This window comes from Carassius gibelio, chromosome B19 (genome assembly GCF_023724105.1).
Source record: "Carassius gibelio isolate Cgi1373 ecotype wild population from Czech Republic chromosome B19, carGib1.2-hapl.c, whole genome shotgun sequence".
NCBI classification, from domain to species: Eukaryota; Metazoa; Chordata; class Actinopteri; order Cypriniformes; family Cyprinidae; genus Carassius; species Carassius gibelio.
Window position 1 is genome coordinate 29,801,277 of NC_068414.1, and position 15,241 is coordinate 29,816,517.

General features: G+C 38.1%; 2 long non-coding RNA genes across 2 annotated transcripts; one reads left to right on the plus strand and one right to left on the minus strand.

Moving 5' to 3' along the window:
• Positions 1-113: 113 nt before the first annotated feature.
• On the minus strand, positions 114-2,234 carry LOC127978940 (uncharacterized). The gene is made up of 4 exons (XR_008158676.1): positions 2,181-2,234; positions 1,873-1,899; positions 1,380-1,463; positions 114-786 (listed from the first exon to the last, which is right to left on the minus strand). It is a non-coding gene; the product is annotated as an uncharacterized LOC127978940 (long non-coding RNA).
• Positions 2,235-11,361: 9,127 nt separating this feature from the next.
• On the plus strand, positions 11,362-13,669 carry LOC127978938 (uncharacterized). The gene is made up of 5 exons (XR_008158674.1): positions 11,362-11,450; positions 12,450-12,565; positions 12,708-12,792; positions 13,063-13,190; positions 13,311-13,669. It is a non-coding gene; the product is annotated as an uncharacterized LOC127978938 (long non-coding RNA).
• Positions 13,670-15,241: the final 1,572 nt, after the last annotated feature.

Here is a 15,241-nt window from a genome sequence, read left to right on the forward strand (position 1 = left end):
AAAAAACATTCCAAGACTTAAGAGGAAAATATTATTGGTACCAAAGTCCAATTTAAGACACTCATTTCCCCATCTCCTTTTTATCACCAACTCAATCACAGGTAACGCTCCAAACCATTAAAAATTCAAGTTTTATTTGTTATATGACATGCAAAAAGCAGTGAAATGTAGGTCTGGCATACTCTTTTTAGACCGTGCAAAAAAAATAAATAAGAGAAAATTAAATACAAATAATGAAACAACAGGAAAAAAAATACGTTTTTTTTTTTTTTTGGAGATAATTAAATACAAATAATGAAATATTCACAATATACTGTATTACTACACAGATGATTTGTAGAGGTGCTACACAGAAACTGCTACACAGATAATGTGCAGAGATGTACACAATGTGCAGTGAGGATGAAATACCTAGTTAGGTTGTCAAAAAAGCGCAGTGTGCAGAGAGTTATTGGGTAGCCCTGAACAACCAGTCTATAAAGTGCAGTGTGTTTAATGTCCATGTTTAGTAGTCTGATAACATGAGGGAAGAAACTCCTCCTGAGCCTCTCCGTCTTTGCCATCAGACTGCAGAAGCGTCTGCCTGACTGTAGCAGATGGGTTGGTGGGGTCTTTAAGGATCTTAACAGCCCTAGATTTACATCTCCTGGTTTGGATGTCTTGCAGAGAGGGGAGAGATGTTCTGGACATGTGCTCAGCTACTCTTTGCAGGGCATTTGAAGGTATTTGAAGCTGCTCACTCTCTCCACTGTGGTCCCGTTAATGATGATTGGGGCAGATCCGCTGCTGCCTCAAATAGAAAAGAGTTATTGTAAAATATTATTACAATTTACAATATGAATGTTTCTACTGCATTTCTGAACAAATAAATGAAGGGCTGGTGAGCATCAGACTTCAAAACCATAACAAAATCTGTCCAACCCAAAAAAGTCCTGTAGAACAGATATTTAAGGAACCTGAGGTTTTAACCTGCTTGAATTTTATCAGCATTGGAACACTTTGCTGCTGCTTTCACTCCAAGGCTATGGATTATATTTTTAATGGAATGAAGTGTCATTAGTCACTAAACATTCAGTCCAATGACATCGTAAAATAATTCACTGTTGACAAGTTAACATTAACTAAAGTACAATGCACATTTATGTAAGATGTCCACAGAATGTAATGTCATTTACATTCCAACATTTGTCCTTTAGGACAGTCTCTGACCATACCCCTGGAGCAATTTTAGGGACAAGCGCTGTTGCAAATGTCCACCTTTAAAGTATGAACATAATTTATCCACACAAAGACCCACATACACACACACATCAGTCAAAAATCTTCAGAAAAAATAAATTACACATCTTGATGCATAGAAAGAACAAAAACAAGTTTACAGGAAAGTGATCCTTTGGGTTTGCAGAGAGAGGCGGTAACTAGATCACTGAAATGTAACTTTTGGCCACCCAGACTTGAACTTTCTGTAACACAAAGTTTACACATAATGTTTTTGTTTGTTTGTGTTTCCTACAATGTCAAAATTAATTCTACACCTGTTGATATGTAATGCATGGTAGTGGACACTGCAGTTATCCTCATATATCCACTCTGTTATGATTATTAAATTGAAAAATGAATTTGGTAATTAAACCAAATGTTTCAATTGCATTACATTATTTGGATTAACGTTACACGTAAAAATAGATAACATTTTAAAATTGTTTTGAAACAATGACCAGCTTTGTTAAAGTCAAGCATTATCAGTTAGGAGTTTTAACTATTATAGAACACTGTACTAAATCTATTAATAGTTATTGATCGCTTAAATATCAGTGCAGTTATAATACATAGGTCTGCATATTTTACGTAACGTTAGTAACAATAGCCTACCTGCTTAAAGTCTTCAGTGTCCGTAATCTGCAGCGTAAATGTATTGCAGAAATATTTAGCACAAAAGGGTAACAGACAAAATAAAGATGTAATTTACCTGTGCTGCTAATGCTGTCTTAACGTGCTCTTGGAATAATCGTAAATATGAGTTTTGAAGGTAAAAAATTGCACATGAATGTCCTCCCATTTTCAAACTTGAATGCAATGAGCTTGTAATCATGATTTAACTACGTCAAGACTATAACATCAACCGCCAAGATACTGCACTTTTTCGCAACTTGTAATACGTTGTACAAGTCTAAACTTACCCCTTCAAACTCCTCTTTCTTGACGCTGAAAAGCCTTGGGAAGTTGACGTCGTCTTTTTTTCTCTTTTTTTTGGTGGTGGTGGGGGGGGGGGGGATTCGCAGCGTGCATTAACCCCATGACATTAAATAAACCAATCAAAAGGCTCTGGAGGTTTGTACAGCCCACTTGGAGCTGAGGTCCCACCCATTTGGAGCTGACCCGCCCATTTGGAGCTGGCTCCGACCTCCGTTTATACCTATCTCATAACAACAGCCAAGTCCCTCTAGAGTAGACATTTTTTGATAACAAACAAAATGTGTTTTCTGTGTGGATCAGGCGGACTTAATGAAAATGCTAATTCATTATTTGCCAGCAGGAGATGTTTTAAAGCATAGACATAAACCGCGAGAAATAGAGGTTTCCCCAGTAACAGCTGTAAACAAAGCAGAGCTGGTACGCTCACACGCTGCTTTATCACGCATATAACATGCACGTCTTCTTTCAGAAATACAGCGATATAAAAACACCCGTGCCTTGTTTTGATATTTCAACATAAATGTAAGGAATTATTATTATTAAACGTGCAGTACGTTACGTAACGTTACGTTACTCATGTTTATTTAACGAAGCCTTTTTGAAAATCGATCAGTTTTAAAATTGTGGCGAGTCTCCAAAAATAAATAAATGTATGGGAAACACATCCCGCAGCACAACCACCTAAGCCCAACTTCAGTCTACTCATCACCTTGGCTTTAACTGCGTTTGTAGATGGCACCGCAGCCAGACCGATATACACAACACAGACCGGAAGTTAACTTAGGTCCAGGCGCGTGCGCCCGATGAAACCGTCTATTGGTGATTAATATAATAATCACTATTAAAATAAACGCTAAAAAGAAGACTATTTGTGAATGCTGATCGTAGACTCATTGGATACTAAGAAAAATAATGTTTAATAAACAGAAATGAATCTGCCGGTGGGGGCGGAGCTAAATGCGTGTCAGTTTACAAATACAAATCCGAGGGAACGGATTGTGAAAGTGTGCGCACGGATTATGAATTCTTGGGTACAGATTTAAAAAACCGAGGGTACGGTTTACAAAATCTGAGCGCACGGATTGGGAATTCGTGGGCACGGTTTGTTAATCCGTGGGTACAATTTGTTAAACCGAGGGAACAGTTTATGAATTTGTGAGTACGGTTTATAAACTGAGGGGACGGATTGCAAAACCGTCGTCACGGATTGATTTTTTTTCTCCTACAGGTGACGTGCGGGGCTCTCCAATATCCTCATCCCCTGCCTCGTTCCTCTTTTCGCCCCCAGAAATCTGTCCCAACCACCGCCACATTTAGTTTAATCTTATTTTTTTTCTTTAATAGCTAACTCCCTCCTCTTTCAGTCTATGCTCCCTGCTCTGGCTCCATTCATTCTTCTTCCTTGTGTTTTCTGATGGACGCTATTCGTTTCCATGTTTTTTCGCGCTGGTTTCACAGCAAACTGCGTGCAGCCAATGAGCATATGAAACGTCATCACGTAGCATTACAGCACAGTGTTCGTGGGAAATGTAGGAAGTGCTGCCAGGGGGATAAATGACCAAGAACAGAACCTCATGTCATGCATCACCAGCCAAACTGGCTAGTAAGTTTTAACACCTGCCAAAATGAATTTTAACCCGCATTTTGCGGGTTGGCGGGTGTTAATTTAGAACCCTGATTATAATGCGAAGCATGGTTATGTATATAGTCATGGAGTACCTTGATTTATATATTCAAATTATATATACACATGTGTGTAACAAATTTTCACCAGTCTCTAAAATATGGTTTTTATAATTACAGCACATGGTAATTAATATGCCAACAAATATTTTTACTACAATTAATCCATGGTTACTTTTGGCAAGGAAGGAACTATACAGATTCTAAAGCACGTGCCCAAAAACACTCGTCACTGTTAATTGTTTTCTGAACTGCACTACTGAAAACCTCATTAATCCTGAATTTTAGTTACCCTTTTCTGTATAAAAACATAATACATTTAATCACCCCTTTAAACACTTTATAAAATCATTGGTAATTGAAATAAATATTGCACCGAATTGTCACAACTAAATTAAAAATTCATTATGAGCAATGCGTAGCAAATGATGTCACCATCAAGTATGAGAAACCTTAAAGAATGGTAGACTGATGTAAATGACTGAAACCTGTTGTCATGCACGTGACACGTGAGCTTGCCATAGCTTTTTTATTAAAACATTATACACTGCAAAGTTTAACTTTAAATGACATCAATTAATACATCAAAACCAGTTCATTTCAGTTCATTCTCTATTTCCCTTCAATTAACTTAACACACAAATGTGTTTCATGCCGCCAAAAAAAAAAAAAAAAAAAAAAACCCATCCTTGGAACAAAATCCTGTGTACACAAAAGCCCAGAAGATCACCATGCCGGCCTCTTCCCTGTACCCTGGTGGGTTCAACTTGAAAAGGGCTCTGCACTGCAAGCATTCCCTGATGCAGTACATCCGTCTGAACTCGTTAGACAGGAGGACAATTCTTCCAGTTGGCCACAACTTATAGTGTAAAGACAAAATACAGGAAAGATAATTAAAAAAAAAAAAAAAGTTTAACAGCCTCGTACTACGAAATTCAATTGAAGAATGAGCATTAAACAGGGGGAAATCTTACTGTCTAGCCAGGCAAAGTGTGCCGCTTTCCGAAAAACTTCTTGAGTGAGCACATCCCTAAACCATCTGCAAACCTGAGAAAGTGTCAAATATGCAGAGTCACCCGCCGACAAAATAACTTCCCTGAGGATTTCCAGGGGAAGATGTTGAATCAAAAAACATACATAGGTTTATTTATACATGTATATAAAAGTTATTAAACATTATATAAACACTGACTACAGACAACCCTGCTTTAAACAAACTCTATAGATTGTTGTCACAACTGCATACTCATTTTATAATACCACTAATAAAATGTTAATATATACAGTACTGTCCAGAAGTATTAGGCATGTTAGTATTTTCACATTGAAAAAAATAGTTTTAAGCCAATTATTTATATCTTTTGCTGTAGTGTGTCAGTAGGATATATTAGTTTACATTTCCACACATTCATTTTGCCATTAATTGTAATAATCCAGTGAGATATTTGTATATATTTTTATGCATGATCCACATTAAGATCTTTTACATTTAATATAAATATTTCTGTCTTATATGGTGAACAAAATCCACATTAGATCGCAAACAGAAGTTATTTCAAACACTCGCTGCTGTCTGAAAATGAATTAAGCTGAAATGTTTTTAAATGTCTTTGATGCTGATGTTAACTGATAGCTATATATGAAATAATCCACGGTGCTGACCAATATAGTAATTGTACATAATCCCAATTTCATATCTGAACAACTATGTAGCTGTAATAACTAAAATACCTCTGCATGTACACACATGTAATTATTAGTTCTTAATGAATGTCCTGTATGTGCACAAATAACCTGCTTTGCTGGACTCTGCCTGAAGACATTGTCTTTTGAATGGTGAAGTTCCTCCCCTCAGTGGTTGAGCTCTAAAAGAACAAATGTCAAGAGGTAGGTATATTGCTAGATATAGTACAGAGTAATGTTTCATGTAGCAACATTCAAACAGCTACATACATCTGCGGAGTGAAGCTGTCCAGGAGAACAGAACACCACCACCTCCTGATCATGTCATCCTGAAAAATAATAATAAACACAATAATCATGCATGTCTATTCAAATAACTTGACAGTGTAATGGCATACCTCTGTAAAATCAAACCGAAGAACTAAAGCCATGTACAGAGTGTACCGTTACAATCCACAAAGAACAATAAAATGAGCAATTTCTAACAATTATTAACAATAATTATTCAAATTGAACGTACCATGGATAAATAAATGATCGAAAATGGCATTTAATATTATAAAGATATTTACACAACCACTTTTACTCACCTCATGCAGTCAACGTGGAATAGCGTTATTACTCTGCTGCAGTTGCCACAGTTTTGTTTGTTTCAACGCAAACTGCCACCTGCTGGCTCGGAGCAAAATGTCAAAGGCGGGGAAAACAAATATGGGCGGGGCGACACCCCATCGTCCAGACTGCACTCTAGGGTTACTCGAATGATCTGATTGCAGGTATTTTGGAGTTGACAACTAACGGATTTAAATGAACCGTTTATCTAGGATAAGAAAGATAAAATAAGTAGAAACAGACAATTAACAAAGCGGTGGCTCTCACTCACCTTCTCCAGTTATTTTTTGTAGAAATTTTGAGTGGTAAATATGTAATTTACTTTTTCCAACTTCATTTAAAGGGCTACTGTTTGGATATATTGGGTTAGACAATATTTTGAGGGACAAAAACCTTTATTAGAATTATTTTTTATAAATACACGTAAATATTGCTGATATACCAGAAAACTTACATATAACGCATATGTGCACACAAATATAGCTATAGTCACGGGGTGAAGAATCACTCGACAAGAGGTGTGTGAATTAAATGCCCCATAAGGTGGATTTATTGATAAGTATAGGGTGCCTGGTGAAGTGTGCTGACCATCTCACGGGCCGGTACTTGGCGAGTGTCTCCATGCACACAAGTAATTGGTAGGAAGTTTTTCTGGCCGCTTCGAGGGGCGCATGGCCCGACTGGATGAGGGTGACCGCAATGCCTGAGAACAGTCTTCCATCCACCTTCACCTCTGCTTCGGGGGCTCCCGCCGGCACTCGTTGGTGAAGGATGCAGCTCTCGGTGGGCAGTGTTTTCAAAGACCTGAAGGAAGGCTTCCACATCGTCATCGGCCGTCATCTTAGGTAACAGACGGGTGGCTTGTGCTCGAGGCTCAGGTAGCGGAACGCGCTGGGCTGCAGCCACCCGACGGCGGCGAGCTCATCCTCTGTCCTGCCCAGGTGAGTGGCGAGGCATTTTGCTATTTACTGCTGGCGGATGCCTACTTCGGCAAGGCGTTGTAAGACGTCCTCCATTGCGGGGACACGCACCTTCCGTGGTGCTGGTGAAAGAAACAGGGGGAAAAAAAATAAAATAAATAAATAGATATATAGCGTTGGGGCGGTGATTCTTCACTGTTCTGCCCGCATTCTCCACCACTGTCACGGGGTGAAGAATCACTCGACAAAAGGTGCGTGAATTAAATGCCCCGGAGGGTGGATTTATTGATAAGTGTAGGGTGCCTGGTGAAGTGTGCTCTCCGTGCCCTTCAGTGCCAATCAAGGTGAAAGTGGGTGTCCTGACGTGCTCCAAAGTGGGTGGGCTGTCGGCAGGGGCGGCATTAGGGGTGGGCTAAGGGGGCTGGAGCCCCGAATGTTTTTATTACTACCATGCCATCAATGAGTTTTCATGCCCAATAAAGTGATTTATATTAGAATTTAAATAAATATCTCTCGACTCGTCCACAGTGTCTGTAAATTTACCCAAGTAAGTTACGCGTTGTCATTCACACCCAACGAAAACCGCCCACTGAGTCTAGTGCTTCTGACTGACATGTAAACTGGCCAACCATCGAGGAGCATCTGTACGATCCAGCCAATGAAATGAGCAGGCGGTTTGTTGGCGTGTAGTATTTTACTAGATCAATTTATTTGAAAATGGAAATCGCAAAATTCATCTTAAAAAAAAAAACCCCAGCCAAAACACTTGAACGCCAAGATACAACAGCTTCAGGTATCTGTAACTTTTAATCTTAGTATTATTTCTTTTCGGTTTTAAATTGTGTCTGATTTAACGTTACATTTTGAACATCTAACGGTTGCGCAACACAGTCTTTAGGAAACACACACCGCTCCGAACTCCCGAACTGACTCAAATGATTCACGAACCCGCTATGAACTCCCGAGCTGATTCAAATGATTTGCGATTCCCAAACTGACTCAAATGATTCGCGATCCCGCTCCAACTCCCAAACTGGAGTCAGATGACTCAAATGATTTGCAAACCAGCTACGAACTCCCGAACTGACTCAAATGATTTGCAATCCCCAAATTCACTCAAATGATTCGCGATCCCGCTACGAACTCCCGAACTGACTCAAATGATTCGCGAACGAGCTACGAACTCCCGAACTGACTCAAATGATTTGCGATCCCACACAATGCTATAAAAGTGTGCACATCGAGAGAAACAAACAGCAGATGTTCATGTTAACAACTTCTTTAACTTGAGCAAACGCTGCTAATACATATACATTTGTTAATAAAGTAAATAAAACGAAAACCTGAAGGTTTTAATGCTACTGAATAAAAATAAACGATCCACTCGAAAGTCTCTGCTCATCATGACAGCACCTGGATCAGTGAGCTGCGTCTAGGGCCGATGACGTCACTTCCATTGAGGCATGTTGTACACGCCCCCGTCCATTGACTCCGCCCCCACGTCAAAACAGTGCCACAAAGAGAGACGTGTAGAAAAGTGAAGCGCAAAGGAAAAATGGCATCGCAAGCTCAAACTAGACTGACAATAAAAGCAGCGTTGCAAATAAATTAATAGATATGACCATGGAAAATATGTATTGCAAAATCATTGCTTTCGCGCGGTTTCATTTGTTTTGCAGTTCTTAATTTTTGTTTGCATAAGGCAAGTGTATTTTCCTCAATACTTTAAATAAAACGTTTTAAGTTGGTTTTTGTATATTTTAAACAAGGTAAATCGTTCTGATTTATTAAAATAAAAAAGTCACATACATGAATTTTTCTGGGCTAAGCCCCGGATCTCCAATCACCCTAGAACCACTCCTGGCTGACGGTCACTCGCTGCTTTCTGCGAAGAAATGAGAGAGGAATTAGACCAGCGTTGCATTCTGTTCGAGACCGTCATTTGAGGGCAGCGTGTGCTGCTTAAGAGCGTGTAGGCTGATGGGGAGCATCTGTGACCGATCAGCCTGTGACGAGGACTTGCAGGTGTTCTCTGTTGGTTTCCAGGGCGACGCTGTGCTCGTCACATTATATATATATATATGCACACACACACACACGTGCATCTAAAACATTTTTGAATATTGTAAAAAAGTTATAAGATTAAATTAAAAAAAGTATTTGCAATAAAGGAAAGATCAGTGCCCGGTTGCATGAAACTCCTTTAGTGAGGGTTTCCCTGAGGGAGAAAAAATTCCTGAGGTAAGGGATTACATTAAGAGCGTTGCAAGAAACCTCTTAACGGTCACCCTTAAGTGTTTATACTAAGTGTTTCACAGTAGTTTCTGACAACATACGGCAAAGATCACAACGGTTGCTATAGTTACTACCTCTATGTTACGCTCCACGTGTATTCTGTTTTCATTTATCTGTGCACGCTGGTGTATTGAGCACGTGTCGGTTGTTGTGCTCATTATCTTCTCTGTCTCTAGTTTACTCTCTCTGCTCACAGGTTGCTGTGATTGGCCGAGTTGGACGTCAATCATCATTAAGGCGCCGCTTCAGAGCCAATCGGAGGCTGCCCAGCTGGTTAAAAGGGGTTACGTGTTCATTCATGCTTTCTCTCCGGAGTACATTGATAACTTCTCTGTAGTAAATCGAGCGCTTTGCAGTGGAATGAGTTTATCTGCTGTAAACTGAGGTTTTGACTGTTTCTGTCCGCGAATTAAGTTGTGTGCCTTGTGTTTCTAAGTATTTGTTACGCCTTAACATGGGCGAGATTAGTTTGTGTCTAGCTTTTTATTCGCTCGGAGATATCTGTTAAAAACTGCCATTCTGGGAAGAGAACGCAGGTTAGTATATCTCGATATACACTGCACCTGTAGCCAGACATGGGGACTTGTGACTTGGTGACTTGGACTCGAGCCGTTATTTTTATGACTTGAGACTTGACTCGGACTTGGAAGTTAAAGACTCGGGACTTGACTTGAGACACGATGACTTGAATGACTTGAGTGTTAATCAAATCATGTTTTCAGTTTGAATATAAAATATATAAATTATTTTTTTAAATAAAGTTGATTACTCAGCTGGAGCGCAGGCTGAGAATAGCGTCGTGACTGGATCAGGACAATCATCAGTCATGCCCTCTCTACCTTACACACACCACGCCCACTTAAATCAGATATCACATCAACATGTCAGCCTGAGAGGTACGGAGGGTCATCGCTTTTGTCTTCAATAGTTCGCGACTGAAAACGCAACCCATTCTCACTCCAAAGGCGTCAAAAACCGAAGCATGGTCAAGCGCCCCTAGCGTCACTTTTATGACGCCAAATGTGCCTCTCGGCGTCGAATATCGAAGCACTACGACCTTCATTGCTTTCAATGGGAAACTTTTGGCGTCAGAATTCGACACGAGGACATGAGATGTTTATCGCTATGAAATCACGTTCAAGAAGTCTCATTCAGCACACATCGCGATACTTGCTATCAGTGACAGTTCCACAGTTTGGGTGAGTAGTCGTATATACGCTCTTTTAATGCCTTTTATAAAATGTATTCTGTCTTATTTATTAATCAAATTAGTGCCATATGTTTAATCGCTGTATTATATCGGTCATCCGCGGCTGTCTTTGAGTTTCATTGCGTTTAAATAAATGAACACAGCTGCTAATTAGTCTGATTAAACTCTATCTGTCACGTGACGTGCCATAGACCTTCGATCCGTTTTATATTATTATTAATTTCAGGATCAATGATGTAAGTTGTATTTGTAGTAAAATCATGGTAATCACGACACTTACAATAGTAATAAATGAAATGTGAAGTTAAAACACAGTAAACAGGACATTAGTAACTGTAACTGTAGTTTTACTATAGTATATTAATAATCAATACAACAATACAATAATCACCAAACCAGCTATGTTTGTATCACTGTAATGTTAGTGTTTTTATGTGCTTTTATATGACAGATATCACAGTAATCATATGTTCTGTACCATGCTTTTAATACCTTTTAATGTAAATCCAAAAAAAAAAAAAAAAATCCAATTAAAAATAAATAATAAAACATGCATTTTTCCATCTTGCAGTTCTTTCATATCAGTTTATATATATATATATATATATATATATATATATATATATATATATATATATATATATATATATATTATATCTAAATATTTTGCTCACAGATCATTATTAACATTCTGTATATAATTCAATTTTATTTACTCTCCCCTTTTTATTATTTTTATTTTTATTTTTTGCTGAAAAGACGTAAAGGCAGTCAGCCCAGTGGTGTTTCTGGAGAGGGATTCCTTCAGAAATGGAGAAGACAGAAAGCTGCGGAGGCAGATATTTGCAGCAGTAAGTCTGTGATAGTTTGTCCCTTTTATCAAACGTTCCTGCTGTTATAATTTGTACAGCATTTGTTGTTTCTTAAACTGTTGCACTGTCCAAATACCCACACTTGCCATCTTTGCACTTGACCACTTGATTACTTATTTGAAGTCTTTCCTGTATTTGGCCTAGTGTTCGAGTGAGCATGATAACCACAAGTGTGTGTCGAACTTTTCATGACCTGATGACTGTGTTTCCCAATCCTGATCCTGGAGAACCCCAGCACTACACGGTTAAGGTGTCTCTCTTATCTGCCTTGGAGTCTTCACTGATGAGCTGATGAGTTGAATCAGGTGTGTTTGATCAGGGAGACATCTCAAATGTGCAGTGTTGGGGTTCTCCAGGACCAGGATTGGGAGCCACTGCCTTATGGGACACTTATGTGTTTACAGAGATTTTTAATAACTAATTATCAATATTTCACATACTGTACATTGGACAGCTTCCCATGACCTCTTGTGAGATCTCGGCAAAAAGTCTGACGATTTATTCCAAAACATGATGCATGATGGGATACACTAAGCTTGGTATAGCGCTCCGGAGCAGTATTGGAGAGGTTTAGTGTGTGTTAAGGACGCTGTGCTTTGGCATTATTAAGACAGTCTCGTTCACACACTGTCACGTACACACACTCTCAAGTGGCCAAGACTGCAAGTGTGGGTATCTGGACAGGGTCAAAGTCTTAAAAATGATCCCTAAACACATCACAGTCTTAATAATCCAGTTTAACACTTGTATGATATTGTACAAGCCCCAGGACGGTCTCATCTGACACTATCAAAAGAATTCATATGACTATAGCTTGCTATTAATTACTTGCTTTCAATAATGGATGCATTTAACTTTTAATTATACAGCATCTTTACAGAGGTGTAATGTACAAGTTGCACGTAATTAATAATATTTCCTTCTTTCTGTCTTACAGGATTTTTTGCAGATAATCCTAATGCTGTTCTTCTTTTTCAGGTCTAAAATATCAAGCTCAACAACTCACTCAAGAGCCAACCCTCACAAACCTTCCTAAAAACTAAAAGAGCTATTACTGAGTCTCAGCGAATCTTGCCATGATCAGCTCTTCCCAGGTACATTTGTTTAGAATATTTTTTTAATCAACATTTACTCCTCAAATGCTCTGGTCTGAATCTTACTTTAAATTAACTTAATTATGTTTAATGAGCAATATTATTTGCACACAGAGTAAGTAGAGATTATCTTGTTTCACAGAAGAGAAGGAAGACCAAGGAAATGATTTGCTCAGGATGAGGAATGAAGATGGCCATCTTGTGCTCAAACAAACAGAAGTCCTCTGGTATGTGTGTGTTGAAGCAATGCTGTGTTATACAACATTTTATGATGATCTCTCACAGAACTGTACACTGCACAGACTAAAACACATTTGTGAGAGAAGTCAGGAACTTTGGAGAAAGATTCTAGAGGAAGAAAACACATTTACTGCAACAATAGATGAATTCTAGAGTCTCTGAGAACTACACATGCTAATGTCTCATGAGCAAGACCTTTGCTTCTGTAACTTTTTCTTAATTCTTTAATTTTTATTGCAGTATTTTAATTTGTACAGATGATCTCATCAGCCAAATGAGGGGTTTTGACCAAGTGATGCTCTTGAAAGGAGTGAAAGAAGAGGATGTGGTAAATTGTCTTCAGAGAAAAAGCTTCTCAAAAGGTCTCAAAACAGCTTGAAGAATGGTAAGTGTACAGTACTACAAGGGTCATAGTTGCTCACACTGCTAAAATCACACAGAACATAAGCTGAGCTCTCTGTCCATTAAACAACTTCATCTGGATTGTTTGTTTCACTTTGACCAGGTCTGGGATGTTAGGACTGAGAGATCCTCTGGGCTGAGAACAAGCTACACCACATCAGTGCTGGATATCAACCACAAACTGTTTCCAGACACGAGAGAAGAAGATCACGATGGGGAGATGAAACCAGTTTAGATGTGATGATGGGAATCATTATTTTCTGGAACAGTACCACATGTCTTATATGTATCACATGATCTGTATCACAGTTGACTGGATGGGACTGTGTGACTTTTAAGGACATTTCATCACTCATCTGTGTGAACTGATTTATATATGAAGTTAATGTATTTTTGATGATAATTATTTTCATTGAATCTTATTCGTCTTGATGCTACTTTATCAACTTTATAGTCTATGCTTCAATAAAATGAAAATGGTGAATATTGTGTTCTGAAGATTCTTGTTAAATACATAATTTTACTAGGTAGGCTGATATGTGTTTATTTTAGACTTGGAAAAACTACATATTAATTATTGGGATTATTTTTTTATTTAAGACATAAACATTTTTGATCAGATTAATAACATCTGGGACATCAGTACACCAGAAAGTAATTTTTTTATATTTTAGTAACAAATATGCAAATTTTTTAGTGAAATAAAGGGAGTTACGAGATTAACTATTCTGCATTACAAGATGGTGCCATGGGCTTTATTGTTACAAACACTTGATGGATAACTGAGAATGTAGCAGGAATGATCAATGGGATCTTGTACTGCATTAAAACCAAGAGCACGCACATGATGTCCAGCACCTGAGGAGCAAGATACGGGGGTGAGGAGGACATTTTTACACTGATTTTTGCTAAATAGTTATATATATATATATATAAATTAATATTCTTAGCACTGCATGAATTTGTCCTTGTGTAATAGTGAAGTATCACAATGTGTATACATTGTCCTTGATTACTGCTTTACAGGTGGGGAATAGATAAAGGCAAGTTGTTGCAGGTTCATCCATTATATTTCTTGCCATATACTTCAAAAATCAAATAAATAATCTATTATTTTCATTATTAAATCATTTCTTTCTAATTTTTCAATGTTTCATCAGATGGCCTCACAATGTCCTGTCAAAAGGTATAATAGTCATGATGAATAGAATAAAAAACAGAGGACTGTGAAAACTGTCAGATATAAATGTGACTCAGCTCAGTTTGTTGTCCATGATGAGTAGAATACATATATGTAGGTTTTACTGCCCTTCTACCCCCAGGGGCCCAGTAGCACCCCCCGGAAGAGCCCAAAACTGTACTTTTCAAATGGCTGTAAATCAGAGTCCAATTAACATATCAAAGAGAAAATGGGCAGGATTATTACTTATGCTATGCTGATAAAATAATGTTGAGCTCAGTTTTCAGAAATAAATGGAAAGCTGACATAAAGGCATTTTAAATATTGCTCACTGTAAAATACCACATTTCAGTCTGCCTCTCAAATATATCATAGAGGTTTGCACAATAAACATATTTAGATATCCAGTTTTCCTTAAAATAAATAATTTATTTCGTTTCGTTAATAAAAAGTTTTAAACTACATTACCCACAAGCCTCCGTCGTTCTATCTATGCAAAGGCAACACTAGGGGGCTGTTTTTTGTAGTTCATTGAAGTTATGCTTAGGGTTAGGATTAGGATCTCGCTAAAGATGTCATTTTTGTCAAGATAGCAACACTCCATTGTTGACTTAATATATTACTAATGTGATGATAGCAACAAAACATATTTTTTTACATGATGCGCTGTTTAATATGGGTTAAAAGATAGTCCAACCACAGACTGTCCTGAAAATTCATAGCCAATGACATCAAAGCTGAGCAGCAGCGACACACTTCCTTATCCATGTATGACCGACGTCTTTCGTTTTTCGGCTGAAGGGATAGATTCGGTTAACAATAGATTAAGCTTGCTACTTATTAGATTCTGTTTT